The 17,345-nt window shown below is 36.0% G+C and overlaps 1 long non-coding RNA gene across 1 annotated transcript in view; it reads left to right on the forward strand.

Annotated features, from left to right (window-relative positions):
* LOC129030105 (uncharacterized) overlaps nt 1-3,023 on the forward strand; it is a 42,063-nt gene extending 39,040 nt beyond the window's left edge. The window contains exon 4 of the long non-coding RNA XR_008500558.1: nt 1,613-3,023. This is a non-coding gene — a long non-coding RNA (uncharacterized LOC129030105). The remainder of the gene's footprint in view (nt 1-1,612) is intronic.
* The last annotated feature ends 14,322 nt before the right edge of the window (nt 3,024-17,345 follow it).

A 17,345-nucleotide genomic window follows, 5' to 3' on the forward strand; every position in this document is an offset into this window, starting at 1 on the left:
CTGTCATACAAGCTAAATGAGCATAAGTTGCATTTTAAACTCAGCAGTTCACAAATTTATCAGTTACAACCTTGACATCTTCTTTGATCCCAACTTCCAATTCATCTATCTTATAATTTCTCACCTTGGCCTCTCCAAATTATCTCAGTTCCTCTCCCCAGTCAGTCAGTGTCTGCTTCCTGTGGGTAGATCTACAATTCTGTAACAACCTGTCACTCTATAATTCAAGTCTCTCTTGATTGGCACTGTCCAAAATGGTAGACCCTAGCCACATCTGGCTTTTACATTAATATGAAAATTAAATTAAACTTTCAGTTTTTTATTCAAACCAGTCACCTTTCAAGTGCCCAATAGCCACATATGACCCATGGCTGCTATTGGTGGATGATGCTGGTATTTCTACTGGCTCAGAAAGCTCTGAGATAGACCTGCTCTAAAGCACAGTTTAAAGCTCGCTTGCCAGGCTCTTCTCTCTGTGGTTTCCTCAGGCAAGCGAGCCTCCAATAAGTTAAATATTCATTGTTTTCTGCATATATTCTAAGCTTCACTGACTTGGGGGCTTTGCTATTTCCAAAGCTTCAAGAGTTCTTTTGAAATCCTGTTGTCATTCAAGGCCTAGAATAAAGAATTGTTTCACCTTCTTTTAAGAAGCCTTTTCTAATCTTCCCAGCTTTGACTCCTCTGGAATCTGAGAGCACACTTTGTGCCTCAGCTGTGCTTCACTCAGAGCTCTGCTTCAGTGACAAGAGCTGGATGCAATGAATGTCCAGTCATTCAAACACAGCATATGTGAGCAGATAAGCCTTGAAAAATTGTGAACTGCTGAGTTCAAAATGTAAGTCTTCAGAGGATTTTTTTTTTTTTTTTTTTTTTTTGCTCCAGGAGCTGGTTATGCTATTTTTTTGAGGTCACGGGAAGAATGAAATTTTCATATTTCATGACCTCTGGTTTTTCTTCTTTGTTTGTGTGTTTTATTTTACTTATTTATTTTTTAAAGTTTTGAGGACATTAAAGAGAAAATAAAAGAATAAAAAGGGGAGAAGGACACAATTGGTGACAAAATCTGAAGGTGAAAAGGAAGAAATAGAGTTACATCAACCATATATGAGGGAAGGATGGGGTTGCTGCACATTGTAGAATAAAGTCCTATAATTAAATTCTTTTTCTGCCAATTTGCTTTCTGGATCTATGTGAGTTAATTATTGTCACTAAACCTGTCATTTGTTTTTGTTTTATTTTGTCTATAGAATAAAAATAGTAATGCTCACCACATAGGTTGTTGTAAATATCCCTGAAGGTAATATATGTAAAAGTGCCTCTTAAAAAAAAAAAACAAAATGTCTCATAAAAATGTGAGTGGTTGTTTACAGCAAGCTTCCAGAAAAGGAGGGTTTGGAATGGGGAGAAACACATGTTCTCCTGTCCCTTCACAAACCCACTTTCTTCTGACAAAGCCCTGCCGACTGATAAAGTTCCAGTAGGCTCTTTGTGAGTTATCCAGGGGGTTCTCTTTTTATCTCACAGAAATATTTATGTATCTATAAATTTCTATAATTTTTTTATTCCACCCTCCTTGGGATGTAGTTATGACTGTTGAATATTTACTTTTCAGATATTCCTTCTCCCTTTGAAGAAATCCACAAAAGAAAAAGCAAAATACTGACAAGTTTTCAAAGCCATGATTTACAGGAATGAATTGTGAAAAGCAAGTGGCTAACATCCGAGTTCATCATCAAATAATATTTCTAAAGCACCCTCTAGTGTCTGGCCCCAAGCCAGATGATTCAATGCCTGGAGAAGCTACAGACTTTTTAAAAGTAAAATAGACTCATGTCTGCTCATGAGAAGCAAGTCGGCATCATTTAGGATGCCTTAGGAATGTCTCTCTAAATAAGGATTAAAAATGGATTGCTGTAGAAAAAGCAATACAAGTACAAACACTAATAATATTGAATGCAATTTAAATTCCATTTTAAAATAGATAATAGGGTTTAAAATAACATGTTGAAAATTACACTGGAATTAGCAAAATTTAAAATCTTAGGAAGAAAAATCCTGATTTGTATGTGAAAAGGTTTTGAATTGAGGAAAATTAAGACTAGCAAGAGTAGATAGGGGTTGTCTAGTAGGAATGTTAGACCCATCGGCCATCTGATTATGCTGTGACTGACACTAGCCTATAGTTTTCACCCAGTAAATTATCAAGTGGTGCAGTAGAAAAAGCATGGTATGTAGAATCATAAGACTCATAGTCTGGGGTCACCTCTACTACTCACTTGGCCATGTGGTTTGGAACACATCACAAAAGATTTATGAGCCTTCGCTTCTTCACATGTAAAATCGTGATTATTTTGCCAACTTCATGGAATTGTTTAGACTTTAGAGGATTACATAGGATACAACGGACTAGTTCCTTGAACAAAGTACTTGCCTCCAAAATGTTACTATTTTTTTCTAGTTGTGTGATTGATTTTGCAATCAGCAATTTAATAATAATGCATTCAATAGGTTTATAATATGCATTCAATGTGACTCTTGCATATATCTCATAAAAACAAATTTGAATATCTTTCTCATTTTATCATTCACATATCTTTGAGAATGGGATCGTAGTTTTATTTTGATAATGAAGTAATAGAGTCAATTCCTGAATAGGCTAGTGGACTTTAATAAGAAATACCCATTTATTCATTCATTCATTTCATTTTCAACTCTTAAATCCATAATGGCCCCTTCACTAACTGGGGTTCTTATATTAATAAGATGGACCAGATACTTTTATCACCTCCAAAAAATCTTTGTAGGCAGAACAATAAAGAGTACTGAATCATTTTAAGAAGTCACATAGAAAATTACTTTTGAACATGGAAGGACTGGGCTTGATCAAGCAAATTCTATTTCAAAGTTTTACTTGCAAGGTTATTTATTACTGTGTGGAATCTCACTCCTGTGGCTGGGGTCAAGAAAAATGGGGACACAGGTGTCTGCCTATTTGCACAGGCATTAAAAAGTATTGTAAAATGAGCTTCAGCCTTTTAAGTTACTGTCTTCTTCTTTATAATAATAATCTTTTCCATTTTACAAGGTCTATATTATTTTTAGGTAAGAAAACACTGTAGAGTTCATGTTTTATTGTTCCTTGCAGTTATATAAATTATATTTGGCCAAAACAAATGTAATTCCTACTGTGTGAACTGGGAACCCAAAATGTTGATTTTCCTCAAGTTATAAACAATGTGAAGATATGTTATACTGGGTCACAATTTTCCAGAGCAGAGCAAAATATATAACTCAGTTTTAATAACAAAACTGCATATATCATTAAAGTTTCCTACTCCACACAGAATGTATTATATTACTCTGCCCAGCAAGAGACATCCTTTGTGTAGACCACAATTTCTAAAATACCATTTGATTGAATAGAAAACAGGTTAGCCATTTGTTAGTTTAAAAGAAAATATAATGGTTAAATGCTCATGGACATTCTGCTTTGTCTTTGCTAGTGAATATTAAATTTCTTCTCACTAAGTTTAAATGTCACAGATTTTGTAAACAACAAGGTCTGGGGGAAAACCATTATGACCCTTTTCTGACTATTAGATGAATCTTCATATTTTTAGCAACTTAGTAGCAGATGTCCTCTCCTTTGCAGCACCAATAAACCTTATTTATACATGTACTATATCAACTTCAAGCCTTATTGTAATTATTTACGTACAAGTCTGCCTCCCCAAATAGACTTGCAACTTAACAAGGCAAAATCCAGACTGCATTATGTTTGTATTCTGGGCCCCTGGTTCAATGCCTACCACAAAGTTGGAGTTCTAGAAATATTAAGTCAAAGAATATATGCTGAAAAATCACCACCAAATTGTTAATTTACCCACCCACCTGTTCCTTTCAGAATAATTCCAAAATTTAGGAAATTGTAAGTACTATCTTTACAACACTGATAGGAATCAGGAAATATTTCCTTTATTAAAAACTCACAGATGGGATTATTAGCTAGTCTGTCCTGCTTATTTCACAGACGGGGATTTGAGGGACCAGAAGAAGGAAGCTTCTTTACTCTTGCTATACCATAAAACTGATACCAATTATGTTTATATGATATAAAAGTAGTACATGTTAATTCTAAACATTTTGACAAGTTCAAACATACATAAAGGAGCCAACAACCACATGAAAAGATAACTTGAAGAATCATTAAATGTAAATCAAAACCACAATGAGGTATTACCTCAAACTTATGAGGACAGCTAAAATAAAGCAAAGCAGAAACCAGAAACTACCAAATGGTGAGTATGTGGAGAAACTGGAACCCTTGTGTGCTGTTAGCAGGCTTGTAAAATGGTGCAACTGCTATGGAATAATATGACAGTTCTTCCAAAAATTAAAAATAGAATCACGGCATGATCTAGTCATTTTACTTCTCGGTATATATCCAAGAGAATTGAAAGCAAGGTCTGGAGGAGGCATCTGCATGCCCTTGTTTATAGATGCAAAACCCAAATGTCCATCAGGGTATTAATGGACAAACAAAATAAGAAATGGAATCTTACCCAATCTTAAAACAGGAAGGTAATCTGTCACATTCTACAACATGGATGAACCTCGAGGACATTATTTTTAGTAAAACATTCCAGTCACAAAAAATCAAATGCTGTATGATTTCACTAATATGAGCTATGCAGATTAGTCAAATTCATAGAGAGCAAAAATAAAATGTGATTTTCAGGGGCTACAGGGAGGCAGTACCAGGGAGTTGTTCAATGCGTGTAAAGTCTCAGTTTTGCAAAATAAAAATTTCTGGAAATATGTTGCACCATAATGTGAATATACTCAACACTACTGAATATACACTTAAAAATGGTTAAGATAGTATTTTATTTTATATTATTCTTTCCACACTTAAAAATATATAAAAACACACATAAAGGAAAAGTTTAAAAAATATATAAAATAACATCAGAAAAGGTATAATTAATATATTTAGTTGTTTTATGCCATATTTATATATTTGAGATCATATTATATAATAATATGCCTTATTTTTATAAGAAACATCAGACAAAAACATTTTTAACTATCAAAATACCAACTTAAAAGGTTCAACGAGAGCTCATAATATGAATAAACCATAGTTTACTTAACCACATCCCAATATTTAAATTATCGTACTTTAAAAAAATTATTTATTTATTTATTTATTTATTTTTGAGATGGAGTCTCACTTTGTTGCCCAGGCTGGAGTTCAATGGTGCAATCTTGGCTAACTGCAACCTCCATCTCCTGAGTTCAAGCGATTCTCCTGCCTCAGCCTCCTGAGTAGCTGAGACTACAGGTGTATGCCACCATGCCCGTCTAATTTTCATATTTTTATTAGAGATGGGGTTTCACCATGTTGGCCAGGCTGGCCTCAAACTCCTGACCTTAGGTGATCTGCCCGCCCCAGCCTCCCAAAGTGCAGGGATTACAGGTGTGAGCCACCGCGCTTGCACTAAATTATTGTACTTTTGTAAGTAATGTTTTATTTCCTATTTTTGTACATTTGTTGTGTACGTTTCTGATTGAGTCTCAGAAGTGAAATTAACAGGATGAACATTTAAAACTACCTGCCATATATTGTGAAATTTAATATTGCTTTACTATGCATCCATAGAAGTAGGAGATGAATGGTTCTGTGCTATCACACCATCTTCTGCATTGAGTCTTCTTCACTTTCTTATCATCGTCATCATTATTATCATCAATAAATTTGTAAGGAAGGAAACAGGACTGCTTATTGATTTTCATTTCTATGCTTGTTAGTAAAACTGATACAACTGAATGTACTTTCCAGTCACTTGTGTAAATTATTTTTTTACATTCAGATATAGCATAAATTGATCAATATTTGAGACCATCATGAAGAAACTTAATTTTTTATCTATCATATTGGGCTGCAAATATTTTTCCTAGCTTCTCATCTATTTTTACATTCTGTTTTGTAAGTATACAATTATAAATCTCTGTACAGAGACGTATTTATTTTTATTTAAATTTTTATTATTTGATTTTCAACTATGGTATAGACAACGATTTTGAGATTTAAGTGAACATCTCATGAAATATTTAGTAAAATTTTCAGTACTATATCTTGAAAAGTCTTGTAGGAGTTTTGCATAGGACAGTTTAGGACCTACACGTGAAGTCTGAAATAACTGGTGCAACAACATCAATGGCAATCATAACGACAAAAACAAGAAAAAAAAAACCTGCAGCTACATCTCTTTGAGTGTTTGCTTTGTGCCAGGCACTGAGTTGACTGATGTAACTCATGAGCTTAAATCATACAACAGCCTTATGAGGCATGTGCTATTATTATCACCATTTTTTGCGGAGAATTCAAGAGGCATAGATATGTTATGTAATTTGCTACAATCACTCGGTGTTTAGTTGGAACTGAGTTTTGACTTCAGTCCATCTATCTTCAGAAATCTGGGGCTCTGTCACCACTGAGATATGTTGCCTCTGAAAGTTACTAAGCTGCCTCAAAATCTTTGCAAGACTCATTTAAGGACTTACTAAAACTGCCTTTATGTTTCTAGATGTTTTAGTTTTTTCTTTAAAATTTTGGATTTTGCAATGTTTTTACTGTTTTTGGATGGCTTTTAATTTTTTCTCATTATATTTTCTTGTTGATTACTTTTAGTATCCACACACTCTACTGAATTCTTACTAATGTTAAGTGGTTACAGTTAATTTTCTTCAGTTTTCTAGTTGTTATTTCTTACGGAAATTGTATTCCTACTTGTGTTCAATATCTTATAGTAACAGCCACAAGTTCTATAACCATTGAGTACTAAAGGGCAGAGCGTGTATGTGTGTTTTGTTTCTAAATATAATGGATATCATTTAGGTTTTCACAACTAGGCATAGTGAAGGTTGTCAGGTTAGTAAAGTATTACTTATCATGTTTTATGTATATTTTATATTTAAGATTTTCTCAATAAAAATAAAAGTTTTATTGTATTTAAAACCACTTGGCATTTTATTTACATGATAATATACGATTTTTAACCCCCTTCTTTGTCTTACACAAAAAATAAAAATGGCATCTACATTTCCATGGCAATTGTCATACTCTAATCAGTTTTAAGCAGTTTACATGCATTTTCATACTTCATCTTCACAAAAACCCTGTGCGGTAGGCACTGACATATTGTCTTTTCCAATTAACAGATGAGAGAACTGAAGCAAAGAATGGTTAGTGACCTGCACAAGGCTATATAATGAGTTAAAGGAAGACCTGAGATTTAAGTCCAAAATTATCTGCCTCTAGAGCCAATGTTCCTAATCACTCAGACACATGAGGATACCAGTGGAGAGAGGTTTTGAGAAGTCCTCCAGAATTAAAACCTGTAACAGGGAGACAGAGAAGGCCACTGTATACATACCTACAAGAACTGGATGCAGCTTAACTCTAAAAGGGGAAAAAAAATAGTCTATTTAGTAAGAGTGCTCACTTTTTGGAAATCGTCTCGGGGTACACTTTTATATGTCAAGGGTAAGTTTCCTGTATGCCCATCCCCTTTTCTGTCTCTTCATAATGGGCAGTAAGTGAGGCATATAAAGGAAAAGATCAATTGTTTCACCTGCTGATCAGAACTGCAGAACTCTCCTCTGGTATTTTGAAATCAGGAACTCTGAGTGACCATGAGGAATCAGAGTGGAGGATGGTTGCAGGCAAGGAGTGTCTAAGCGAGAAATTGGGCTCATGGATATGAGCATTCCGGTGCCAGCTCAGAGATCAGAGAAACACATTCCATGAGATATTATTAAAGAGATTTATTACAAGCAGGAGCTTTATACTGGTGGCCCTACTGATTTGCCCTCTCTTTAGAATGCTCTGCCTCTTTTGCAAAATATCAGAACTAGTTGCACAATATAGAAACAGTATATGTAATCAGACAAGCAGGGAATCTCAACTATGAAAAGGGAGAAGGAAGTGACAGCCAGGAATCACCTAATGTATAAGGAAAACCACCAATGAGAAAGAGAATAACTGAAGAGCTAAGAGCAGAAGGAAATAAAGAATAAATATAAAAATAAATATAAAAACAGAAGGATATCTTCCTCTTGAAATAGAAAATAAGAAATGGAATCAGACTAGAAGAAGTTTGTTTCTCCTAGTTAGTTCTCAGCATTAAAACATCTGGCCATGTGCCTGGCCATTCCTTTTTACATTTTTTCTCCTCTAAACATATTGAAGGCCAAACTATATTTTGAAGACTATGTTTAAGACACTAGGGAATGTTTAGAATGATTTTCATCATATGTGGTTAACGTTTTTGGAAGTTTTGGCTCTTAAATTCACAGGCTTTAGTTATTTGTAATATTGCTCTGTAATAAATAGTCCACTTCTTAGTGATGGTAAATAAATGACACATCACTCCATTATACTTCTGTTGATTTGCACACTACTACGGGGAGTGTATTTTATTTAACAATGCAAAGAGTGTCCATGTTAAGTTTGTTTTGTTGCTATGTGTACTGTTTAGTCCCAGGATACCTTGAACTGGAAAGAAGCCCTGTTGAGGGACAGGATTATATAATTCTACCTTTTTGGTAAACTGTTTTGGGCCTCGGTGTCCCCAGCTCAGATATCTGTATATCAAGAGGCATGTGGATCTCGCATTGTTCATTCTGATTTGACCTTAAGCCAAAACCTTTCACAGAAGCCTGAGTCCTGGGGCTTCTTCCTAAGCAACCACCACTGTCATAGAAGTAGCCAATCCCTGCTTATTACTGCAACTCGTGTTGACAGGAAATGGGGTGCTGACCCTTTTCAAAAGAAAGGCAATGAAAAACCATTCCCCTGCAGGTGGAGGTTTCTGGCTCATGTATGGCTTAGAAATGAAATTAGCCATTGGAAATTTCATTCAGGTCAGTCCAAACACTGCAAAGTACAACAAATGCAGACCTTTCCACATTTGGTAATCAAGTTCAATTTCTCTCCACATTGTTCCTCTAAAGCAGACAGCTGTGAAACCTGTATTAATTGCCTTCTGTGTACCCAGTTGCTGCCAGAGTTTACAGATACAGACCATCCAGAATGAGTTTTTACAGGGTTGTGAGCTAGTCTGGGAGACGAGAGTCACCCACACAAACTGCTCAGTGAACAGGCAGCGTATGACAGAGTGGCCAGCCATGTGGTTCAGACAATAGAGTTCAGAGCCAACAACAACTGCTAAGTGCATCATAGAGCCAACTTCAAGAGAAATAGGAATATGACAAAATGGTATAAATAAGATGCCTGATTTGGATATTTCAACCTCCACTGTTTCCTTTCTTCCAACTTCAATTTCCCTGTAACAGATCAAAACCACTTTGTAGCAGTAATCACTTTAAAATGAATTTTAAACTAATAGGCACCCATTCTAAAACAGTGTTCTTATTTTGGATGGATCCACCATCCATCCATCACCCTGACCCACTCCAGCAAAATGATGCATAATCCATCTCAGAGCTTTCTGCACATTGTTCCCCTATTCAAACACATAAATGGCTTCCTACAGCCAACATCAATCAGCCTCTGCTTGGAGATCCATAGTCTCTCCAGCAGGGCCCTTCCTCACCCCAATTTGCAGCACAATGGCTTTTCCTTCAGGACCTCTTCAAGAAAGTCCTCCACAACCCACCATACTGACTCCCTCATTCTGTGATCTCATGCGGTCATGCCAGTTTATGGAGTTGACGACGTACCTGATTTGATTGTTTCCTAAGTGCAGGCCTTGTTTTGTCCAGTTGGATGACATTTTTCTCCAATACAGTCCTATGCAATGTGATTGGAACTATTTTTACTTTCCCTATAAGAGAGGGCACATGGTAGATGTTTAATACATCTCCAAATTGTTAGCGTTAACTTCAGTGGAACTAGAGCATATGGTAATTGTGAATGCAGGCCCAGAACTAGGGGTGAGGCAAGTGAGGTGCTTAGCCTATAAAATTTAAGGTAGCACTCACTCTCAGCTGTGGACCCTGCACTTGTAGGACCCTGAGAGTGAGTGCCACCTTAAACTGTGTCCCAGATGCTTTGCTCCTCTCATCCTAGAAGCTGCCATAATTGGATGGTATTATGAAGCATGTTTGCAAAATCTGTATTTCCACCATAGAAATAAACATTGACTTTGTTTCTCCCATAGCTATTCATAAACAAGATCCACATGTGTGTATGCATACAAAGAGGCTAATTCATACAGGATGGCCCTCTACAATGGTGACAAAAACATAAAAATAGTAGAGTTAAGATGCCACCTCCTCCTTCAACCTCAAAGAAGGTGTGGCTTTGGTGAAAAGAACTTGGCTCTGAGTCAGATCTAACTGGCATCAAAGCCTAACTTCACTCTTCGCTACCTAATGTTAACTGAACCTCTACATATTATTTGGCAAAGCTGTAAAATAATAATAAGAACACACACACACACACACAAAATAAATAAATAAAAGGAGGAGGGGGGAAAGAAAAGCAGAAAATAATCATAGATTTTTTAAATGAGGATTGATTAGAATTACATATAAGAAAACAGCACTAAATAGCACTTCATTATTATTCTAATTTTTGTTGTTGATAATTTTGGTTTGCTGTTTTGAGTGCACTCATAAAAACAGTTGCTCAAGTATAGCATTCTATGCACATATATCTCTAAATGCACATAAAAATCATAATATATATTAATGTACCCATACATAAATTGTTTACCTAATAATGCTAGTGAGAGATAAAATAGAAATTCTAGTCACTAAGGAAAATGAAATGTTGAATGGGGCCACTTAGAAAGTGTCTTTGGATTCTACATTCTATGCAACAGGAACCATTTCTTTCATTGACCTTCAAATTGGGAGATATCAAAGTTAATGGCAGCATTGATACCATTAACAAAAACTGAAGACACAATAGGAGCAGAAGATATGGGGACAAAATGACACATTCAAGCTTGAATTGCTAGTAGCACCCAAAACAAACAATGATTTCCCTGGGAACGAAATGGCACTAAAATGAAGTGGGTCATTTTCTTATCATTCATACCCAGGCAGTAAAATATATACCATCTATGCCATGATGTAAAACACTCACGTGCTTTCTGAAGCTGTCCCATTTAGATATCATGGTTATGTGTGTTGTGATGAACTTGGTAAATTCATAAAATAGTCTCCCAGTTGAGACCATTTCTACCATTAGACATGATGTTTCCATGACTTATTCTGGCAAGAGTAGACTGGCATTGAATCAATAGATATGTATATATGTAGCTTTGAACCACAAATGATCTTACATAAATTAATAAGGCAATTGAGACTGTGTAGACCTGTTTTGAAAAATAATTCATAAGACCAAAATGGAAAATAATTGTAAAATATTTACTTCTGGCCACTACATTAGGGTTATATGTAATCAGGTCACTTCCCAGGGCCTAATGAACTATTAGCAGTGACACCAGAATTTGGATATAAAAGTTTTTACATAAGCAATTTGAAGAATGAACTCATTCATTTTTCCAACGTCACTGCAAAGATATATATTTGTTCGTCTTTTATTTCTTATTTTTTTGCTTGAGTTGTTTAATTCTTTTGCTTGAGTGTCCTGAGAAGTTTTATATATGCCAAATTCTGAGGCAGTGACATTAAAGAGAGGTTTAAACCTTATTCTAAGGACAGTGGCCTTTAAAATATGATTTTAAAGAGAAAAGAAAGGAACCAATGAAATGATCTAATATTAATACCCCATTAATAATGTAGTATTTAGGACAAGTAAGTAAAGCCAAATGTTAACCGAAATGTCTCCCAGTTGGGTCAGAGTCTGAACATCCCCCTGCAGTGTAAACACTCCAGCCTTGTGCCCAGGAATTACAGTGTGGGCCAAGGACTAACTCACAGCTTTCAGTGCCCAATCAGCATGCAGTTAAAACAACTAAAATAACATGACATAAAGACACAAGACGCGTTGAAAAACTCTTACACACACACGACAAAGAAAAAAACTTGATATTAAACAGCCCCAAATTATCTTCTATTAACAGCTCAATTCCATTGGTAGCCCACCACACTGATGGCTTGAAATCTTCCAGCACTCATTTAAGAGTCTCGGGGAGTCTGATTTACTTCTCAATGGCCCATTCATCCTTTGAACGTTTACTCTGTAGCCTGTGCAGTTATAACCTAAGCTGGATTTCATACATGAAAACTGACCTCCAGCACCCAATATTTTTGCCAAGTCTCAGTGAAGGCTCTTGGAATAATTTAGAGTTTGCCATAATGACAAGTTTAAGATTCAATTATTAAGTGTAGTAATTTATTTTTACTATGTTTGTAAAATGGCTTTAGCCCAACTAATTTCACTCCCTTTCACAGCCAAAAGGCCTAAGATAGCAACGATGATCCTCGCAGCAACACACAACGGGACAGTTAGCTCTTGGTTGTTTAATGCCACGTCAAACACAAAGATTTCTACAGGACTCAGATGGAGACATTTCTCTTTTGCCTTAGTTTGGGCAAAAAATTGATGTCCTTCAGATAGCTGTAATGGATGGTGAGGACGGCAGAGAGTAATCAGGCCCAGCCCGAGGCAAATGCCAAAAGTTTCCCAGAAGGATAAATCTTGTTTCCTGCCTTACTTCACAGAATTAAACCTTAAACAAGTCATGTTCTGTGGCTTGGATTCTGTGTTTATATCAGCTTTGGCTCCCTGGCTTGTGGTTGGGAACATTGTATTGGTCTGTAACTCAGGAAGGTTTTCCTGAAGCAAGAAATCACTATGCCGGTATCTTTATCTCCCATTCCATTTTATTTGTTCTATTAATACTGGCAAAGGAGCTCCGAATGGTAAGTGGATTCATAGGAGACAGTGACATTGACCAGGTGCAGCTCGCAAAGCCAATGATTTAGCGCTCTGTTTCAGTAACCATCTTTCCCAGGAGTTGTATGAAAGCTGCCTCTTCATAAAGGATTTTGTTTTGGAAAATAATAACAGCACCTCATCTGCGCATGGCTCATTCTCGGTAGGTTCAGGAAAAAATCTTTTCTGTGGAGTTCAGGGTAGGCTGAGACCTTGTGGTCTCTCAGTGTCTTAAATGAAACCAAATCCTCTGGGGAGTGCATTCGTTTATGGTTAGTAACAGGCGACTTCCTGTTTCGAAGCAAAATGGGCTTGAAGAGGCTTATAAAAAAGACTCAAAAGGTTTCTTGGACATCAAATGACTCTAGTAAAACATTTCGATGAGTTAAGTGTAAATGTACCAGCAGCATACGGATTAAATTCCCTTCTAAATAAACATTAACAGAGAACATGTTTGGCAAAATGCATTTTGAGTTTTGCAAAACTGAAAACATTTGAAAAAAGAGTGTGAGATATTTGATGAACTCAGAAAGCAGCCGGATTGCCCATCCCATACTTGAATATTGTCTTTGGATGTTCTGCAGATGTCAAATAAATTAGGATGTAGATATTAAGACCAATGTCTGCTGCAGAAATGATCAGCTGCCTGTCAGTTAGGATGGTGTTTTTGTATACACCCTGTTCCTGTATGTGTGGCTGAACAGATCCGTGGGGGACCTGTAACCCTTTCCTCACCTACAGGCATCCTCCCTTTCCTGGATTCCGTCCTGTAAGACCTTCTATTATTCACAGCTCTTCCATCTGTTTTGCTGCCTGTGAGATATTTTGGCTTCCAAAGAGGATTCCTGCTTTGCTATATATTTACAATGAAACTTTGGTATCACCAGGCAGATGACAGCCTTGGTGTTGCTAGGGCCAAGACCTTTTATCCAGAAGCCACTGTCCTTGTCAAGACTCTTATTATCTCTCACTATCTCTTTTTTGTGACATGCTCCTGAAACAAAATTTATGAATCCTTTGAGATGGTGGAAGTAACAATGGAACAGAAAAGATTAAGGGGAGAAACATTTTAAATGGGCCACCAACTACACTTGGTAACTATTAATAAATGTAGAAAAGAATCAAATGTTACTCTAAGGGTTGAGTTTTAGTGATCATATCAATGGTGAAGCCACTGAATTAGAGAAGCACCTTTAGAAATCTTTTCCATTATTAAGTCTGATAGAGCAGGAAAACACACCATTGCTATCCTTTTTATAAAGTATTTGACCCAGAATAACAAATAGTCATGTCACAGGGCAAATCTCATATGATTTGGATGCCACTACCTTGTAGTCTGTAATTACACTGACTTACGATCATTTTGGTTTTGACGGTACTTGCAGAAAGTAGATTTGAAGAAAATTAACAGGCCAATACTCGGCAAATATTATGTTGAAATATTTAAAAGATTAAAGGTTTAGCTCAGTGTATTTTGGCAAATAATATTATTTATAGATAAGTAATGACCCACTACCATACCAAAAATAATACAGACAATTAATATGCTACTCATTAAAATGTTTACTAAAGCCTTTATAGGGAGCACCCACTTCTCTTTTTGGAATTATTGAACAGCCAAACAACTGTCAGCATCTTCTCTTCTGCTAACTTCATGCATTCATTAAATGGTTTTCCATTAAGGCTGTGGTGAGACTGAGTCTGCTGACTTCATTTCTCTCTACTTTCAAATTACTCTACATATGGTTGCCAGAGTTTTCTTTCAAAAGGACTAGTCTTGTCATTCACCTGTTCAATAATCTTTGATGCCTACCAGGTGCCTCCAGAATAAAGCCCAAGTTCTTTAACTTGGTGTTCAAAACCCTCTGGTCTGGCCCTAATTCACCTTTCAGTTCATGTTCCACCACCTCATAATCCGGTCATACCAGACAAATTCCCTATTCCCAGATTCCACATGTTCAATATGCTCTCATAGTATTTACTACTTCTTCTCAGCATTTTGCACACTTGTAAATATTTGCTAAATTATTTGTTTAAACAGAGTTTCCCCACTAAACTCCCAGTTAAGTGAGGGTGAGGGTTGTGTCTGCCTCATGTATTCTGTATCCCCACGGTCCATTGTAGTGACTGGAACACAGTAGGTGCCCTGTGATGTCTGTGAACTCATGGAGCCACTTGTTTGTTTTCTTGTGGCACTGACTGTGTATTTATATTATAGTACTTATGAATTCCATGTTTGTCTACCTGAATTTCCTTCCACGATTCTTTGAGCCTAGAGGACAGAGACTGTGCCTTAATTCATTTCTGTATCCTTAGCACCTGGTGTAGTGCTTAGCACACCCTGAATACTCAATACATATTTGACAAAGTTAAACAAGAACATTTGCTGCAGGTTCTAAAAAATCATCCTATTCCTTAGGTAAGCCTACAGGCATGATGACAATTTTGAGATGTAGCTCTCACTCCTGCATAAAAGGCAACATTCTAGGGCAGGCAAGTTATAGGTCATAGGCCAAGTCTGTCTGCCACCACCTCTTTTTGTAAATAATTTTACTGAATATTCATTTTTATATTGTCAATGTCTGCTTTCATACTACAATAGCAGGTTTGAATAACAGCAGAGACCAAGGACTTTGAAGGCCCTAAATATTTACTATTTGGTCCTTTATACATGAAGTTTGCTGACCACTGTTCTAGGGAAAATACACAAATAAGAATACTAATTGTATTTACTTTATATAGTGGTTATAAGCATTAAATTAAGTAACATCTATAAAATGCTTAGTACCATCTTTGGCACATATTAATTGCCAAACTGTTAGGTATCATCATCATTATAGTATCTTAATTATTTTCTAACAGTTACAAACACAGGGTAGAGCAGGCCAGTAGAAACTTGATACAGGCCATTCTAGAAGCAGGGATGGAAGAAGTCAAATCTAAGAGCTTGGCAATGAGGGAGAAGCAAAGTACAAAACAGACCTAGTGTTGATAGAAATGTCATTTGATATAAGTATATGACCATCATATACCCTGATGGTTTTATTATTACCCCCATTTTACAGACGAGAAACCTAAGACACCAAATCCTCGTCCATTTGTCATAGATGCTCAAGCTAGAAGTCATGGAGCTGAGACTAGAAATCAGAACTTGAAAGGACTGTCCACATGAGAAAGAAACCGAAACAAGTCTGTTCCCTGTCCCAGGCAAACAATCATCAACTGGGCTAGGACGACCTGGGAGAAAGAATGACCAAAAATAACCAAAACCTTGCAAATCGTGGGAATCCAGAAAGGAAGCATTGACTGAAATCAATCTCCTGACTAATAAACACATAAAGAGCTAATCAATGTCATTAGTGATTAGGGGAATACCAATCAAGACCACACTGAAGTATTATTTAACAAACATTTTGCAATTGGCACGTGTTTTAAAAGTCTGATATTGCCAAGTGTTTGAAAGGATAAATTGGAGGAAGATTTTAAACTTTGCTAATGGGATTGTAAAACTGGTGCAACCACTTTGGAAAACAGCTTTACATGACCTTTTAAATTTGAACATTTATATATCTTATGGCACAACAAATATACTCTTAGATATGTACCCAACAACACTTGCACATACACGAGAGGGAATATGTGCGTGAATGTTCACAACAGCCTTATTTTTAACAGTTAAAGCCTAGGTACTCATCAACAGAAGAATTCACAAGGTCTCAGCAAAGGACTTTCACACAACAATCCAAACAAATGAAGGATAGCAATTTACAGTACGGATTCACCTTAGTAATATAATATTAAGATATTAAGCAGAAGCTAAATAAGTCACTAACTTTTTCTTATAGCATGGCATGATACATTTCTGTGAAGTTAAAAGCTATTGAACTAAATAAAGAACATATAGAGATGCAGTAAAAATATATAGAATTTTAAAGAATATATAGAGATGTAATAAAAATATAGCAAGAAAATGATGAACACAGGATTTAGAAAGATAACTTCTTAGTATGTAGGAAAGCAATTTCAAGATCCAATTGAGCTGTGTTTCACAAGGGTGGCAGTTCATTTATTCCTTTATTCATTCAACAAATAGTATTAAATATTTATATATTAAATGCTGTTAAATGATAAAAATTATTAAGCACCGATTAGGTGTAAAGCACTGGGATAAGTATAAGGGTAGTAATGGAACAGACAAACATGACTTTTAACCTTCAAAAGGCTTGTATTACAATGGGAGAAAGGTCTTGGAGAAGACTAGGATTCAGAAAGTGTTTCTATCTTAATGAGGACAATAACATTCATCTTTGGAAATGGAAAGAGTCTTCCTAAATTTCTTCCTGTGTGTAACTTGTAAGTTCAGCAGGACTTCTGTAAAACAAATCCAAGCTGATAATAAATAACAAATTCATAGATACCTGAGCATAGTATACCAAACCAACGCTCAGAAGATATACTTATAGAAAAT

The sequence above is a fragment of the Pongo pygmaeus genome, chromosome 12, assembly GCF_028885625.2.
Source record: "Pongo pygmaeus isolate AG05252 chromosome 12, NHGRI_mPonPyg2-v2.0_pri, whole genome shotgun sequence".
Classification (NCBI taxonomy): Eukaryota; Metazoa; Chordata; class Mammalia; order Primates; family Hominidae; genus Pongo; species Pongo pygmaeus.